At 45.0% G+C, this 18,961-nt stretch overlaps 1 protein-coding gene across 2 annotated transcripts in view; it reads right to left on the bottom strand.

Moving 5' to 3' along the window:
• KCNAB2 (potassium voltage-gated channel subfamily A regulatory beta subunit 2) overlaps positions 1 to 18,961 on the bottom strand; it is a 129,851-nt gene that overhangs the window by 109,796 nt on the left and 1,094 nt on the right. The window lies entirely within an intron of this gene.

Genomic DNA, 18,961 nt, shown 5'->3' with positions numbered 1-18,961 from the left:
ATTTCCATCCACCAATCTTGGTATCCAGCTCTGCAAAACACCCTACAGACTATAAATTGCAGAAATTCACAGAACAACCAGTACATTCCACAGAACAATCAGCACAGTCAACAACCATCTTCCTTTTCTTCACACCCCTTCAAACCCTCCCAGCAATTAACACAGAACAATGGTCACATTCAACCGCCAGTTTCCTTATCACTACCCTTCCAGGAAGCCCCACCAAACAATGGGCACATCCACAAACCTATTGCCCTTTCACCACACCCCGTCCAGCCTAGAAATAGCAGCTCTCCAGCAGCCCTGGCCTCACTCAATGCACAGCAGAAAAGAAGGTCAGAGCGCCTGCTTCGGCTGCAACGCCACTGAGGATGTTCTCCGCAGCCGAGAATGAAACGTCTGGAAGAAAAACTTTCTCCAGTAGAACACGGCACTTGAGCCCGAAAGATTCTACAAACCCTAACAATCTTAGTTGGTCAACAAATTTTCCAGGAAAATCTGGTTGTCAAAATGGTACTCCTCCAGTAGGTTCTGTATATACATTGCTAGCACCTAGCCTTAAAAAAAACATGGGGGTGGGTGGATAATCTAGAAGAAAGTATCCTTGAGGACTTGCAATGCATCTTCTACTCACTAAATAATTTAAACTGTGCTACCTTCCATACATCTGGAATTAGGAGGAGGGAGGAAGTGTTCCTGAGCATTGCTGAGCTGGCATCTTTCGTCCTAGTAAACAGCATGGGAAGCCTGTTGCTCTGGGTGGGAATCTCTACCACTTTGTGCCCCATGGACCAATTCTGCCCAAGTCTCTTAGGTTCCATTTAGGCTGTGTTGCTTGCTTAGCTTCTGAAGGTTCAGTAAGGACCCATCCCCCCAAAAGGCTTTAATTACTCAGAAGCCCTCTCTAAGAATAAGTCCTCCAGGGTGGAAACTAATATGGACCAGAGTTAAAATGTGCTCAGGGATGTGCCTCCCCATCCCTCTCAGATTCAAGACCTTTCCTCAGATTCAAGGCCTTAACTAGACTTGTTAATTCCAGCTAGGGAAATTCTGGGAAATTTGGGGGAAGAACCAAGGGAGGGCAGAGCTTGGGGACGGAAGAACGTTCAGCAGTGATATGATGCCATAGACTCCACCCTTCTGCACCTGTTGTTTTCTCCAGAGGAAATGATTTCTGTAGTCTGGAGATCAGTTTTTATTCCAGGAGAACTTCAGGCCCCACCTGGGAGGGGGGGAGATTTGAGATTGTCTTGCAACATCCTTCTTCCACCTACATAAACTAGGGCTATAAATCAAACCAGTAAGTAGCTTTGAACTAGTCTCTGCATTCAGTTGGAATTAGCTATCCTAGAGTTCTGTTGAACCAAGATGGATTGCACAGTCTGCCTGGCTTCTAAACAGGGCACCTTTTCTTTGGGGCAAAAATCCAGAACTCTGCCACCCTGGCTCAGCAGCTGGAAATAGGCAGTTTAGCCCAGCTCACCTCCATCTTTGTTTCATTGATTATCACCAAGAGCTTTCTGGAAATTGCAGTTTCTAAAACAGCTGCTATAAATTTTGTGGTGGTGGTGGGGTTTCTAAGGCGATTAAGACCAGAGTATAGCCCTGAGCTGGATAGCCCAGGCAAGGCTAATCCCATCAGATCTCAAAAGCTAAGCAGGGTCTATTGTGGTTAGTACTTGGATGGGAGACTCTTCTTGAAATACCAAGTTGAGAGGCAGGGGCAGGCTTATTCAGTTACTTCCCTGAATATCCTCCAGGCCCCCAGTAGGGGTCAGTCATCAAAGGTCGACATGACTTTGAGGTGCAAGCAGATAGAAAGACACATGAAAAATACAAGAAAGACGGAAAGACAGACCAGAGTATAAAATTACCTAACAGCATAACTGGACTTCTCTAAAACAGAGATAATAAACTGATCTAGAGGGGGAATCATTATGCACCTAATTGCTCCATCTACCTGTAGTGCTGATCTTCAGAATTTTTACTGATTACCAGGGGTGTAAACTTCAGGGGGAGTGGAGAAAGGCTGAAGCCCCCCTGGATTTCCTGGTGGGGACAATGCCCCTACACTGTTAGGCCCTCTGAGATTTCCTGGTGGGGGAAATGACCTCTTGGGCTGACCTCATGAAGCTGCTCAGGCTTTCAGGTTCCCAAATTCATTCAGTCCTGTTTGTCTTTGTAACAGCTTTACACGTTCCTAGGAAGCACAAGGATGGTTTAGTTTGTCTTTTGTAAAGATAAGAGGAGTAGGGAACATTCAGTGGATAATACTATTTGTGAAGAAACTATAGACAGCATGAAATGGAAAGATCAATCCATCTAGCAATCAGAAGGCTTCAGTGGTTGGACTTGAATAATGTATTTCCTTTAGGCTGCAACACAAACTCTGATGTAAGCAATTGATCAAGAGAATTACAGTTTGCCTTCATAGATGGGAAACTAATAACTGCATTAATATTTTTTTCCCAGTGGGCCCTGCCATAGAAAAAGAAATGGTCCCATCTTCATTTTATCTTTAGCTATTGGTGTGCAGGAGTGTTACCAAGGGCCCTCTTCCTAACTAGATGTGTGCTGCCTGCTGTGATTTCATTCCTGGCTAAATTCTCATGTTGGGAGCAAGCAATGCCTTGTTTTAGCAAAGCTGATGGCAAGGCTCTCCTCAGGGGCCAAACCTTGGGCACTAGACTGATTCACTGATGGGACATCTGCATATCTACCTTTTGCCACAGGGGCTTGCAAAGCCAGGCACACATCTTGGTCTATCAAAGTAATTTAACCAGCAAATGGAAGTCTTCCAGAGTGCAAAATCTAATCACTATTAAAGAGCAAGGTAAGCTGATTACCTACTCAGGGCTTTTTTTTGTAGCAGGAACTCCTTTGCATATTAGGCCACACACCCCTGATGTAGCCAATCCTCTTGGAGCTTACAGTAGACCCTGTAATAAGAGCCCTGCAAGCTCAGGGGTGTGTGCCCTAATATGCAAAGGAGTTCCTGCTACAAAAAAGCCCTGCACTATGTTGTAACCTGGCCTGAGCTTGCTGTGCAGGGGAGGGTGGGCTAAAAATCAAATATTTTGCTGACCTTGCCTGAATGTCTACAAGTCTAACAACCAGCCCTTTGGTCCACCCTGCCTGGAAGCGATCTTCTTTTGCAGCCTTCCTGGGAAGCACCCCAACCCTCTCAGTCAAAGCCAGGAAACCCATAGATTCTCAACCTGGACTCACCCTGAATTCCTGGACCTTATTTCTTTGAAATTGTTTTGTGCTGGCTCTTGTGGCTATCGTAACTCTGCAGCCAACACTGTGCAGACTCATCCTCTCCACTTGCACAGAGGCTGCCAATGCTGCTTTTCCTTCTCTGAAACTTTGGAACATTTACTCGCCACACTGGAACACTCCTCCACTGCCTTATCTTATTTCTTCCTTATGATCTTTGGAAGCTCTGTCTAAAGCCCCAGGTTCAGCCCTGTGCCCCCCCCCCCGCCATTTAAGTCTACACCAGTGTTCCCTCTAAGCTGAGTTAGCATGAGCTAACACACAGCTCACACATTTTTGTCTTAGCTCAAGAAGAATGACCCCTGAACACAATAATTTATGCAATAGCTCACAACTTTAATGCCAGGGTAGGTGGGAAGATCTACTGATGGGACGGCCGGGCTGGCGATGTCCCTAAAAATTTGGACCGGGCGTTGCAAGCCGTGGCTGACTGGCTCAGGCTGAGCGGGCTGAAGTTGAATCCAGCGAAGACTGAGGTCCTTTGCGTGGGCTGCGGTGGACCGGTAGGGGAGATTACCCTACCGGCTTTCGACGGTGCGCCACTGATACCAGTGCGCAAAGTCAAGAGCCTGGGAGTGCTACTGGAATCCTCTTTATCAATCGAGGCCCAGATAGCTGCCACTGCTAGATCCGCCTTCTTTCACCTCAAGAGGGCGAGGCAGTTGGCTCCCTTCTTGGAGCGCAGCGACCTAGCAACTGTGATCCACGCAACGGTCACCTCGAGACTAGACTACTGCAATGCCCTCTACATGGGGCTGCCCTTATACCGAACACGGAAACTTCAGGTAGTCCAGAACGCGGCGGCCAGGCTGCTAGTGGGACTACCACAGTGGGAACATGTGCGGCCTGGGCTGCGGGATCTGCATTGGCTGCCGGTTGTGTACCGTGTTCGCTATAAAGTGCTGGTCATCACCTTTAAAGCCCTATATGGCCGAGGACCAGCCTACCTAAGGGACCGCCTCTCCCCATATGTTCCCCAGAGAGCACTGAGATCTAGCTCTCAAAATCTTCTAACAATCCCTGGGCCAAGAGAGGCTAGATTGAAGACAACCAGGGAGCAAGCCTTCTCAGTAATGGCCCCTCGATGGTGGAATCATCTTCCAGAGATGGTACAAGCCCTGCGGGACCTGAACCAATTCCGCAGGGCTTGCAAAACATTTCTTTTCCAGCTTGCCTTTGAGACAGAACCTGACTAATCTGACGTGTAGCCATTTAACCATCTTGTGGATATTATGACTTATAGTAATTTATAGCACCTATCTTATCTATTTTAGCTATTTTAAATAATTTATTATGTAATTGTTTATATTTAAAATTGTTGTTTACATTGTTTTATTTGAATCATGGAATTCCATGTCTGTGAGCCGCCCTGAGCCCGCCTTTGGCGGGGGAGGGCGGGATACAAAAATAAATTTATTATTATTATTATTAAGATGGGCCAACATAAGCAAGCCGTCCTCAAATGAAGAAGGATAACTCGGACATCAAGTTTGCCAGGCCAATTTCACCCATTCTTCATTAGCAAATCGTGCCAGATGGGTGTCTGCTCTAAATCAGCACTGAACACAGCCACTCAGCAACAATTTCCCAAAACGCTTCGCCAGGGACTTCAACACTCCGATGACTCAGCAGGCAGACCTCTTGCGACTTCTGTGCGCAGAGCTGAGAAATATTTGGTATTCAGCCCCCCCTCCCCATAAGGGGTATCTACACAGCAAGTGGAAGGGGGGAAATCAGGTGAGACTGTGCTGGTTTTCTGCCTGCTTACACAGCTGATGGGGGTGGGGTGTCTATGGGCCAGAAAGCTTAGTCTGCAAGGGAACACCAGCTGCCAAATAAGTACAGATTACTTTCTTTCCAAGTGACCATCCTCCTCGCTTTGAGTTCTGCAAGATGATGCCAATGTTGCAGGTATCTAAGTACTGCTTTGTTAGATCAGACCAAGTTCCATTTAGTCTACCCTTCCATTTTCATCTACAACCACTGTGGAGCTCACAGGCAGGAAAAAAAGGGTCTCCTATCCCCTGTGTTCTCCAAGCACCTGGTACATTGCCTCAGAATACTGAAGACTCCATTCCCAGTTATTGTACCAAATGATTGCTGAATGGTCAGGCACAAAATGCTGGGGTAAGAGCAGAGGAGAACTCCAGCTTTCATTCAAGAGCTCACTCAACAAGCTTATTTTAACAGTTATTCACCTAGTCTAGTTGCCACTATACAAGCCATCAAGTTCACGGGCTGCTCCACAAAGCCTCAATATTTTAGAAGTATGACATCCATGGTATTTTTCTTTGTATGTGGAGCATATGATACTGGCGCAGGGTGCTTCAGATTTTGTTCTACCCTAAAATTGACTTTTCACATGAGTTGGACAGCAGAAAGAAACGTGCCAGATATATACCACGGTCAGGGGTCATTTTGTAGAAAAATAGGTGGTAGAGCTCATTAGCATAACACATTAGCATATGTCACCCCCCCACACAGTCGAAAGCAACCCGACACAAGAAAGGAGAGCCCCGGGTAAGCAAGGCCTGCTTGGGCTGGCTAGAGGTCCAGCCAGACCAAGCAGGCCTCGCTCACCTGGGGCTCTCCTTGCCTGCCTCCCCCATAGTTAAAAGGCCAGCAAGCCACCCGCCACCCAAAATCGCATAAGAAGTGGAGAAAGGGTGGCGCGAGCTTCTCCAGAGGTTAATGAGGGCTGTAGGGGGCATGGCAAAGCTCCTGGTGGCTGGGTGGCTGCCTGCTCTCCTAATCCAGGGATTGTCATGTGGCTGCACCTTCTATTCAATGGACAAGTTAGGTGGAGAGAAAAAGAAGAATTACAGATTATACCCCACCCTTCTCTCTGAATTAGAGACTCAGAGCGGTTTACAATCTCATTTGTCTACTCCCCCCACAACAGACACCCTGTGAGGTGGGCGGGGCTGAGAGGGTTCTCACAGCAGCTGCCCTTTCAAGGACAACCTCTGTGATAGCTATGGCTAACCCAAGGCCATTCCAGCAGGTGCAAGTGGAGAAGTGGGGAATCAAAGCTTGTTCTCCCAGATAAGAGTCCATACACTTAACCACTACACCAAACTGGCTCTCAGAAAGGAGAACCCTCAGAAAGGTTCAGGAGCTGTGAGCTCCTGCTGATTTCAAGGCCTGACCACGGTGGTGCTATCAGCTCCAGCTGTCTCACCATGCCACTGTAGGAATGAATACAAGAACGTACATTATGCCAATCCGTTCAGTCCACAGCTTCCCATTTGGCTGAGGCACAAAGAACATGTGCTGTGCAAGCAGAAGGTCCCTGGTTCAACCCCAGGGATCTTTGGATGCATTGACAGCAGGACCTCTTTGTTCTACACCTAGACAGACCAATAATCCATGTATGCAGCAGCTTCATATGCTCTTCAAACTCTCCAGCAGAGATCCTTCCCCATTGTTTTATCAGCAATATATTAGCGATTATAAATGGCCTTCTGTAAACTAAGCCAACTAAGTTATGAGCCACCTACCAGCTGCCTGCGCAAGTTTCAAAGGCATGGCTAGCCATCATACAGAAAAGCAGAGAAGTACAACTTCTGTATTCTGGTAGGTCTCCTATTTGTCCACAACGATCTCCTGCAAAAATTTTAATACTTGAAAGTGATCTGCCACCACCAGCCAGGGCCCACAATGTGAAGCAAGAGCCATTTAGCGTAAAGGGCTTCAGAGTGACAGGATTCAGGCATAGTATTATGCAAAAATATGCCTTCTGCCATTATCTTTTAAAAATTGTTGTTTTGGACGGGTTTTTTAATTGATAGATTGTTTCACACATGGCCTCTAGATTCCAGATTGTGAGGTCTATTTTAGATTTGTTTCACACAAATCTGAGGTCTGTTTGAAACTTCTGGTGCTTTTAAGTTTATGCCATTTTTAAATATGGATTGTATTTATGGTGTTGTTTTCTATGTGGTTAGCTTAGGCATTCCTTTTGGGGGACCTTTGGAAGAGGGGGTGGATCATTATTGTAAAGTGTCTAAAGTAATCTTTAAAGAAAACGCTTAAGCTTCAAGAATAATAAGACTTAATAAGACTGCGCAAAATACAAGAAAGATAACATTAAAATGTGGAATACTTGTAATGTTTTTTTTTAACATTTGAAAACTTTTTTCCTCTGTGATCAAAACTGGGCAGATCTTTAATTCTGTTTTTTAACTGACCTCTTTCCCTAGAAGTTGCAAAAAGCACCTGAACTCAGGCTTAGTCATCTCTGTAATCAGATCTAACTAAATCTGAATCAGGGTATCTTTCTGCCCTGTGTTCAGATCTCTGCCCTGTGTTCAGATCTCTCAATGCACACCCTCCCCCTCACACCTGCTACTGCAAATCTTACTAGGCTGTTGTGCATTCTAAGTAATCCTCACAAGACCTTTCAGTACTGATGAAAGTGGTATCACTGTAAAAATGAGCTGAGCTATTAATTGATTTTTTAAAAGAAATCTTCAGATCAGCGGACAGCCTCTAGATAATTCTTTTAAAAACTCCCTTTTAATAGAAAGGGAGGCTGCCAGTGAAACTGGCACAGAAGAAAGCAAGCTTGTGAACTGTGTTCCCGTCCTGAGTAGAATCACACATGTCTATATTCACTGAAGTCAATAGATTTAGAAATGCATAACCAGGGTTGCCAACTCTGTGTTGTGAAATTCCTGCATATTTTGGTGGTGGTGGGGAGCCTGGGGCAGGCTGTGGGGTACAGTGCCACAGAGGCCACCCACCACATCAGCCATTTTCTCCAGGGGAACTACGGTAATTTCTACAGTCTGGAGATCAGTTGTAATTCCAGGACATGTTCAGGTCCCTAATGTTCTACTCATGCAAGGGGCTTGACAGGTGGTGGACTGGAAGCTGGTGAAAAGGAACAATGTTTCAGAAGCACATCCTATGCACATCAGCAGTGAAACCAGTGAGAATAGAGAACCAAAGAGTTTTCACACTGCTTTATCTAAGTTCCCCCACTGAGGAAGTCAGAAAAAGTGGACATCCCCACCTTACCACAAGGCTTGCTGGATGACCCTGGGCTCATTCTCTCTCCCCCCGCCCCTAATTCACAGGGATATTGTGAGGCTAAAACACAGAAGGAAGAATCATGTACATAATGGAAGGACAGGAAGGGTAAAAATGTACTATATACCCAGACAGAATGTTTCTGCATTCAGAAGTGTCTCCCTCTGAACAGCAAGCACTGGAGAAGGCTTCCACCTTTATTAATGCTTTGTGGGCCTCCTGCAAGTACCAGACTAATTGCTGCTGCAAACAGGATACTGAAATAGTCAGAGTTGGCGAAAAGGTAATGGAAAAGGTAGTCCCCTGTGCAAGCACCAGTTGTTTCCGACTCTGGGATGATGTTGGTTTCACGTTTTTATGGCAGACTTTTTTTACGGGGTGGTTTGCTATTTCCTTCCCCAGTCATTCACACTTTGCCCCAGCAAGCTGGGTACTCATTTTACTGACCTTGGAAGGCTAAGTCAACCATGAGCCAGTTACCTGAACCCAGCTTCCGCCTGGATCGAACTCAGGTCATGAGCAGAGCTTGGACTGCAGCTTTACCACTCTGCGCCATGGGGCTCTTCTTTAGATTTGGCAGGGCTCTTCTTATGCAGACATGGGATGGGGATAGAAACAGCAACATTATTCTCAGTTTCAAAGATTCCAGTTGCTAAATCAGCCTCCTAGAGTTTTCTCCTCTTCTAATCAATGAGAGCTGATGCATCCCTTTGCCAAGCTGCCCATCGCCAGACCTGGAAAGCATGCACCCACATGGCATGCTGCAAGTCAGCATTCCAGGAGTCCTTTGAAAAGCATCTCTGCCTCATTTGCGAACTTTGCATAAGTCAGATCTTTCCTGATCAATGCAACTAGCCAAGCAAGCTAGTGGCATTGTTCTTTACAGAAAACCCCGAAGAAAATTCTATTGGTTGAGAGAGAATAGGAAAAAACCACTGAATCCACCAGGATAAAAGGTATGTCTACAGAGCAAGGGTCTCCAACATGATCGGAGCACCACAGCATCTCCCATCACCTTTTCTGGTGCCCACTGAGAGTTTTTAGAAAGTGGGTGGGGTCCAGTAGGGCTTTTGCCCAGCAAGGCTTCCGATTGAGCACTGGAAATTTGATTGGTTCTGCAAAATTTTAAAAACGTTGTTTTGGCAGCAGATGACACCATAGCACACACATACTGTATGACTGAAAGCAAGCTGCAGCAGCCACTTTATAGCTGTGCCCACCATGCTGTGCCAGAATTCCTACAACACTTAAAAGGTTTGGGATCTCTGCTACAAAGGAATAATACCCACCCCCACCCCCCATCTTCTAGGATTGTACTTTAAGTACACTAACTGGAAGCCAGTAAAGCAGAGGCATGGGACTTTCTGCCCCAGCTTTATGCATGGATCATCTCCTGTGCTTAGGCCGTTCAGATGAGCAGGCAATAAGAACACCTGGGCAGTGATGCAGCATGGCATGCCAGCCTGTATTTTTAGCAAGGTCTCCAAAATCTGCAGCTGGAAAAGTCTTCTTCAAGCTATGTAAACATTCTGCCCCATCCCTTTATAAACAATAATGAAGCCAGTGCTCTCTAGATACCTTATATCTCCTGGTAAAGAACAGCTTTGGATAGACTGCCATTATATTTATTTTATTTATACCTGCCTTTCTCCCCGAGAGTGGTAAAGCAGGAGTACTGCAGTACTGTGGTCTGAACTCTCTGCTCACAACCTGAGTTCGATTCTGGCAGAAGCTGGATTCAGGTAGCCGGCCCAAGGTTGACTCAGCCTTCCATCCTTCTGAGGTCGGTAAAATGAGTACCCAGCTTGCTGGGGGGGAAAGTGTAAAAGACCGGGGAAGGCAGTGGCAAACCAACCCGTAAAAAAAGTCTGCCGTGAAAACGTTGTGAAAGCAACGTCACCCCAGAGTGCTCGCACAGGAAACCTTTCCTTTTTCTTCTCTCCAGTGGGGACCTAAAACAGCTTACATCATTCTCCTTCTCCATTTCATTGTTACAGCAACTCATTAAGGAAGGTTAGTTTGAGAATATATGATTGGCCAAAGGTCATCCAGCAATCTTCTATGACAGACACCCAGGCAGTTATATGCCTATGGACACAAAAGACATCCATCTGTGCCATTCCCTTGTTTCAAACAGGGAACAGCCAGATGACTCAGTGAAGCTTCGGAACAAGGCATGAAATAAATAGCCCTTCTTTGACTGTTTGTCCCCAGCATCTCGTATGGTTTTTCTGAACAGAGAGTCAGTGTGGAATAGTGGTTAGGGCATGACTAGGGAGACCCAGGCTCAGTCAGTAAGCTTATCCAATGACCTTGAGTTTATCACTCCCCCTTAAACAAACTGATGTAACACAGTTGTGATAAAATGTAGGGGGGATGAACCATGAGCTCCCTGGAGGAAGGGAAGAGACCCCTGCATTTCAGGCCATGGAAAACTGTGGTCAGAAGGAAGGTAAGTATTGGATGATGGACCAGTGATCTGACTACACAATCCCAATTCACTCATTACCCAGGGTGCTGTTGTAACTCTCAGTCTCTCTTTCAGGCTCTGACCTAAGGTTGCTAACCTCCAGGTAGCGGCTGGAGATCTCCCACTATTACAACTGATCTACAGGTGACAGGAGATCAGTTAATCTGGAGAAAATTGTCACATTTGAAGGTGGAGTCTATGGAATTATATCTCACTGAAGTTCCTCCCCTCCCCAACTCTCACCTCCTCAGGCTCCACCCCCAAAATCTCCAGGTGTTTTCCGACCTGACAACTCTATTCTGACTCCAGAAATCCAATGCAGGGAAACTCTCCCCTCCAGTTTTGCAGAGGGGAGCCTCTAGGATGCCCAGTATCCCAGAAGCATGTTGAGGAATATCTCTTGTCTTTGTGCTGCCAGATGCCACCCTCCTTAGCTATTCATTTGTTTAAATATATTTTAATCAGAGGCACTGAGGTTCTTTCATTTTGCTCGGATGGAGACAGTGTCCTTGCCTGCAGGCAAATCTTTCAGGAAGTTCACAGTGACTCAAGCACTTCTTCACGCAGTCACCCGGCTGGCTGTTGTCGCCCAGGGACATCAGCCTTCCAGAGCACTCACGTCTTTGCCGTACACCAGAACCTCTGATAATTTTCCAGTTCTGAGGCTGTGACAGCCACTCTTATCTGGGAAAACCGGATTTGATTCCCAACTCCTCCACTTGCAGCTGCCAGAATGGCCTTGGGTCAGCCATAGCTCTCACAGGAGATGTCCTTGAAAGGGCAGCTGCTGTGAGAGCTCTCTCAGCCCCACTTACCTCACAGGGTGTCTGTTGTGTGTGTGTGTGGGGTGGAAGGTAAAGGACATTGTGACCGCTCTGAGACTTTGAGATTCAGAGTATAGGACAGGATATAAATCTAGTATCTTCTTCTTCTCTTTTTCCTATGCTCCTAAGACTCCAAGTTACTAATACCCATCCTCCCCAACACAGAAGCTAGAAGATATCACCTTTCAGACTGAGTGCTACCATTTTTCATCATATATTTAATTCTGAACAGCACCATCGACCAATAGATCTGCAAAAAAGAAAAAAGGATAGCTGGGGAAGGATTGATTTCTCTACAAACCTGCAGAAAGTCTCAGGTTTGTAAAAAAATATGAAATTAAAAAGGGCAATTAAATTTCTTAAAAATAATAGAAACAATATGTGCAGCTTTAAGAAAATAATGCTCAGTGATCTCTCAAAGAACATTTGGGATGTTGCTAGGCAACCACAACACTACTGCTGAGTCTTCGAAGCCTTGGATTCTGGAAGCAAACTTGGCCTGGCGCAGTAGCCACTGTGCAACTCAGCTATCAACAACTCAGTCAGGCTTTTTTGGGGGAGAGGCTGCCAAGGCAAAAGAAGAAGGGAAAGTTAAAGACAAAGGGACAGATGGAGGTAGATTGGATGGTGGGTTGGAAGAAGAGAAGGAAGCAGGAAAAGGAGACAGGCTATGGGTGCTGCCAGGAAAGGGAAAGAAGAAATACTGGGGGAAGGAGATACATAGGAAAATGAGATGCCAGAATCATAGGACCGGGGGGGGGGGGGGGAGTAACAAACTCAAGTGATTTAAGGGTGGAGGTATCAATTTTAAAATACATGTCTCTCTCCATTTTAGGGAAAAACAACAACAATTAAGCCTATATAGGACAAAGCAGTAGACAAGTGCACCGTTAAGACCAACTAAGTTTTGTCTACTGCTTTGTTCTATTGCTTCACACCAACATGGCTGCCTATTGGGATCCATCAACAATTAAGCCTGAGAAGGTACAATTACTTTAAAACATACACACACACACTATGAATGATGCAGAGATAATTTCTTTCCTCCTCCCCTCAATACATCAATGCTGAGGACCATGGACTTTCTGTAGCAGTTAGTGTTTTGGACCAGGAAGATCAAGGTTCATATCCCCATTTGCCATGAAACCCATTGGCTGACTTTGGGGCAGTAATTCTTTCTCGGCCTAACATATCTCACAGGTTTGTTGTGAGGATACACTGCAGGAGAGGAGAACCAACTACACAGTCCTGAGCTCCCTGGAAAAAGGGAATGAAAAGCATAATGCACAAAAAAACTTAACTCTGGAGTTAGTCTTGGAATTCCCACAGTTTAACCCTTGGCGTATTTACACCTTACAACGTCTCACGCTTTATCATTCTACAGAATGCATAACAGTGTTGTTTGGGGGAGCAGGGTTATAGTTAATGTCTGTGGGATTTTAGATAGTTTTCATTCCTTTGATATCTGCATATGTTATACTGCTGCACTGTTTCTCTTACTACATAACCAAGTTTTGTTTCAATGCTGGTTGTATATCACAGGGCTTTATTGCATGCAATATGCCTCTATTGCATTTTTTACACACACACACACACATTTAGAGCACCGTTGTCTAATTCTGCAATCCCACATTGTTGATTGCATGTGATTATAATGCTTTGACGGTATTGTTTTAAATCATGCAGTCAGCTTTGAGTCTCAGTAAGAAATGGGGCTCTAAGAAACAAACAGAAAAATTCTAATTAAACCAATTTGCTTCAATAGACTTAGAAGGATGCAACTCAGTTTAGAAACCTGCTGTCATTCAAGCAGTGCAGGAAGTCATATCTGCATGACTGTTCTTCATTTTGCTGTTACTTGTGCTTCATCTTTATCTGTCTCAAAAGAGAAAATGAATCCTCCTGAATCTTGGTGGTGGTGGATAGTGCCATCAAGCTGACTTATGGCAATCCCGTAGAGTTTTCAAGGCAAGAGACATTCAGAGGTGGTTTGCCAGTGCCTGCCTCTGTGCAGTGACCCTGGGCTTCCTTGATGGTCTCCCATCCAAATACTTACCAGGACCAACCCTGCTTAGTGCTTCTGAGATCTGATGAGATCAAGCTAGCCTGGGCCATGCAGGTTAGAGATCTGGCACCTTAAAAACTGGCATTGGTGTAAGTCTTGACATCATGCATATGCATCTGATAAAGTGAACTCCAGTCCACAAAAACTTCAATCACAAGAAACCTGACCACCTAAGACAGAGGTGTCAAACATAAGTTTCGGAGGCCAGAACTGGCCCATCCAGAGCTCTTATGCGGTCTGTAAACAACAGGTGCAAAGGAGGAAACAGAAGACTGTTCAGGGAGTGGATGGAGCCACTCCGATTGTGGTTTCAGCATGGTGGAACAACATCACCTACAGCAGTCAAGCCTCATGGAAGCATCTTCCCAGTGCTGCATTTGCTGGCAATTTAGTCCGCCTGTTTGGGTTTTCCTCTATACCCCCTCCCAGCCCACAAGGTTTTGTAGTGAGGAGACACTAACTTGGAGCTTACAAGCTGTCCTTTATACAGTTCATATCTCTGGGACCTGGCATTATGTTTTATGGCACACATGGCCTGTCCTGGCAAAGTGACATTTATGTCAGATCCAGCCCTCCTAACTAATGAGTTCAACACATCTGAATTCTAAGACTTTTCTTATTTTCTTGCAAATGGACTTGCAAAGGCTCACGTATCTGGAATTTATCTAAAAGTATAGCATATTCTGCAGTCATGTTTCACAAAACACTCTGCCTTGGTCACATGGGTTGCTGAAAAGGGCTTTGTGCACCATTCAGTAAGGGAATCCAGAACCTTGCTGGGGACATACAGATTCGGCCACAGGTTATCAAGCACTTCTTCATAGGTTGTATTTACTTGGATGCATCTGAGGGACCTTAACAATGAAGTGGCAGCCATTACAGCTAATATGCTCTTGCTGGTATATGAAAACGGGGGGATTAAATAGGCATGATGCCCAGAATTCTGTGGACAGAAAACTTTCCTTTTACAAATTTAATTTCCAGGGACATGGGGGTGCAGTTTACACTGAGACCACAAAATGAAGGAGGCTTTATGCCTTCTCCCCGCCCCTCAGTGGCATTTTCCTGATCTGAAACGGCCTTGGGCTCTCTGCTCCAGATTGCCATGCAAGACCTCATTTCACCTTCCTCGCTTTGTCTCGTCTCTGGAGTGCACATAGTGAAAGATGTTCAACAGTCGATTCAGGGCAGAGCGATCAAGGAGTCTGCCATGCTCTGCATACAAGGGAAGATATTGAAAGATCTAATCTCTGAGAAAGAAACATGCTCTCTTAAACCCTGAACCACGGAAGGAATGACCTCGAGGTGGAAAGCGCAGCTGCCCCAACAGTCTGGCATGCACACGCAGCTCTTAAACACAACTTCTGATGTAAAAGTTTGCAGGCCTGGCATAAGCAACTTGGAACGATGCCCACGGCCTCACATTGAAAAGGACATTTCGCACAAATGGACTGCCTTCTATCAAATCACTCACTTGTAGCCCTGTGAGCTATGGTGGGCTTCTTGGATGGCAGAAAACAACCTGCCCAAGCAGACTTTTCCACATGGCTTGTCTTCACAGATGGTGATGGCCCTACAGGTCATTCTCTAGTCACCAAATGTTATGCCAGACTGTCACAGTCAGCCATTCTTTAACACCCTTACATGACCAGAAAGGAAAACCAAGAGAGAGGCAGCTACAAGCTTAATAGTTAAGGAACACATGAAACAGCCCCACTCTGTCCAAACACTGGTCTGTCTACTTCATCATCTACTCTGAGTGTCACCTCTCTAGAATTCCTCTGGAATGGAACTGCTGGGGATGAAACCAGGGACCTTATGCATGCCCATCCAGCAACCTAAAGCACATTTTATGTCTCCAGAGTATTATTACTCTTCTTCTAAAAAAAAGATGTAGCTAATACATATAAGCTTTTTAAAAAAACCCTCCTTTACCCACTATGGATACTGCAAGGTGGCCGCATGCAGAGTACCCCCATAAAGGCAGAAATGTGGGGGTGGGAGACAGAAACAGCAGGAAAAGCAGTAGGGATTCCCAGCTGCTTGCTGCAGTAGGGACATGATTATACACTCTAAAAGCAAACCTTTGAATCTCACTACAAAATGTATCTCTGGTTTTAATTCAGATAGAAAGCATTCCTCAGCTGTTAGAAATCTGGCAACTAATTCATTACGTAGGTATTTATTTCAGTTATACCTTTGCCTTTACCCCCAATGGAAACCCAAGGCAACTTACATTACCCCCTGCCCTTCATGTTCCCCTCACAACAACCTTGTGAGGTAGGTTGGGGTGAGTGTGTGTGATTGGCCCAAGGTCACCCAGCCAGCTTCCATGGCAGAGCGGGGATTCAAACGTGGATTTTCCAGATCCTAGGCTGACATTCAGCCACTACACTATGCCAGCTCTTGTTAAGCAGCCAAATCAATAGAAATTAAGTACGCCACTGAACTCTTAAGGGGGGGGGGGATTTAGTATTCAAAACAGGGCTAGAAACATCATAAGCTAGTCCCTTGGTTACAGTCTTCCTTTAGGGGCATGCATTACAAGAGACTTCGTTACCACCACCTCCTTTTGTGTGATATGGATTTAAATTATTCAAGTCATGCTCAAGAGCATGGACAGATGCGACAGCAAGAGTACCCAACTGACACAGGTGACACCAAGCAGAAAATGAAAAGCCAGCTGTTTCCTGCCAAGCTTTGGCAAGAAGCTGAATGCTGCTGAGGTCAGAGATGAGGAGTGGGTTAAAGGCAGGGCTATGCTACAGAGGAAATTGAGTAAGAAAGCAGACACACACAACGGGCAACACAAGCCGGAAACCCACAGGCAGTTATGAGGATGGAGGAGAAATACAGAAGGGGACTCTTCTCTATAGAAGTCAAAGCAAGTCACTAGCTCACATGTTTTTGTACTAGCCCATCTGCCCACATATGACTTTGTTTGCTCAGGGACCAAACCCAATAACAGCAAAGCCATTTGGTATTGTTTCCCAGCTTGGTCACTATGAAAGATTATCAATTGCAAGTGAATATTTCTAAGTTTGTCAGTGTGCTTCCTTTTGCAGTGATGGAGGACTGCTCCACTACCAGGTTACTTCTTTCTTCAAACATTATGCCAAACAGGTGCACAAAGAACTATGCACTTAATTTGTATGAGGAAAAAAGGGAGGACTGTCTTGAAACATATCTATTGCAAATAAGATAGGATTCTGATGCTCTTCTGCCCTCTTGAGAGAAATAACGTTTCTAGGGAAAAACTACATAGGTGCACGTGACATATTTTTAAAAGATCTTTTGTAGACAAAAGGTAGCAAAGATATTTGAGAGTTAGAACCTAAAAGAAGCAGAACAAAGTTCATGCAGTTCAGCATCCTGTTTCTAACCAATGGCTGGCCAGATTTACTGTAATCAGCTTCATTAGCAAAGCATGATGGGGGAGACAAAAGTTCTGGCTGTACAACTAGATCATGGAGGTATACTGCTTCAGAACATGGAGGTTCCATTTAATCACCATGCCTAACAGTCATGGGTTGACCTGTCATCATGAATTTGTCTAATCCTTTCATTGAACCATTCCCAACTGCAATGTGTATGCATGGAAGTTTTTTGCAAGCATGCCATTTAAAGGGAACTTTAATTGGGATATCAGCCTAGACTAGAGGAAGCACTGCATTTAAGGTATTGTTTAATAGATCAATCTCATATGTTCATATATTGTTCACTTAGCCTTTTTCTTCCCTTCTGATCCTCTACCGTTTTTCTTACTGACATTGAAGCTTTTATAGTCAGCGGCTTAAAACTGGGACATGTATTTTCTTCATTATGTTCAGGATGTTGAAGATGCTATGTATACCAACATCAGCATTTAAAAAAAAATCGTTGCAAACAAGGATTGGGGAGACATGGATTCAAGACCCGAGTAGTCATGAAACATACTAGGGGACTTCTGGACAGTCGTTTTCCTTCAATTTAACCTACCTCACAAAGCATCTGTGAAGGTAACAGTGCAATCCAGTCTAAGTTCATTCATTTCAATAGACTTGGACTGGAGCAATAGACTGGAGTAATTCTCCTTAGGATTGCACTGCAAAAGAGGAGAGAAACTCTGCCTTTAACTCCTTGGAGAATGGGCAGGACTCAATAAGTAAATTACCTTCAGAGGGGTTTTTCTGTTGGCTTTATGGCACAGTGGCAGGTTTCCTGTGGCTGCTTTTCACACCACACCAAGAATGCTCCCTCTCTGTGGTCTCCATGTTACATAATAGGTTAAAGTGGAAAGCAGCAATATGGGAACAGAAGTGGTATTACTAAAGTTCTTTCTAAAGACCAGGCCCTTTATGTCTTTTTTGTAGGTTTCATAGGCGATCTTACACTTGCCACAATAAATGTAGTGGCTTCAGCATGACCACCGCGCTTTCCTTGGCAACCTCCAGAAGTTTTCCAAAGAAACAGAAATAAATGAAATAATATAAATTGCTGGATATGTCTTTCCTTTTTTTGCTGTCAAGTCACAGGTGATTTATGGTGACCCCAAAGGGTTTTCAAGACAAGAGACAAACAAGAGGCGATTTGCCATTGCCTGCCTCTGCATAGCGATCCTTGTATTCTCTGGTCTCTCAGCTAAATACTAGCCAAGGCCGACCCAGCTTAGCTTCTCAGACTGGGTTAGCTGGGACATCTAGACCAGACCTTCTTATATCCAAACATTTTCTTTGCATGTTGACCTACTCCCCAGACAAGCACTGGCAGGGATACCATTAGGAAAGGCATAGGAATCACCTTTGCACATGTATACCCAGCAGGTTGTAGACCACATGTAATTATTGTACGGGAGCCACACTGCTTTTTAAGCAGTATTATATATAAAACAAACCCCAGACTGTGTGGTTTTTCCCCCACTTAAGCCAAGACTACCATTTTCTCTTGTTGGTGTATCTTGATCCTCCCTCCTACAAACACTGAAATCTTTGTCCCCATAAAAATCTGAAATGGCACAAGAACTTCCAAGACTGCTTTAAATAGAGTGCACTGCACTGGGAAGGTAACTATTAGTTCAATCCCATGCAAAGTTACTCCTGTCTAAATCCATTGATTCCAGTAGGCTTAGGCTGGTGTAACTCTGCATAGGATGGCAGTGTATATCACCAACCGGTCTATGTTCTTTGTACACTTACCGGTATTTGTCCTTCCAACAAAAGGAATCCTGTGCTGGTTCAATTCAGAGGCCAACCAATTCTCACAGAGCCATTCATAAGCCAGATGCTATACTGACACATATCCAATTTTGCT

This window comes from Heteronotia binoei, chromosome 18 (assembly GCF_032191835.1).
Source record: "Heteronotia binoei isolate CCM8104 ecotype False Entrance Well chromosome 18, APGP_CSIRO_Hbin_v1, whole genome shotgun sequence".
Taxonomy (NCBI): domain Eukaryota; kingdom Metazoa; phylum Chordata; class Lepidosauria; order Squamata; family Gekkonidae; genus Heteronotia; species Heteronotia binoei.
This window is presented reverse-complemented; position numbering and strand designations above follow the sequence as displayed.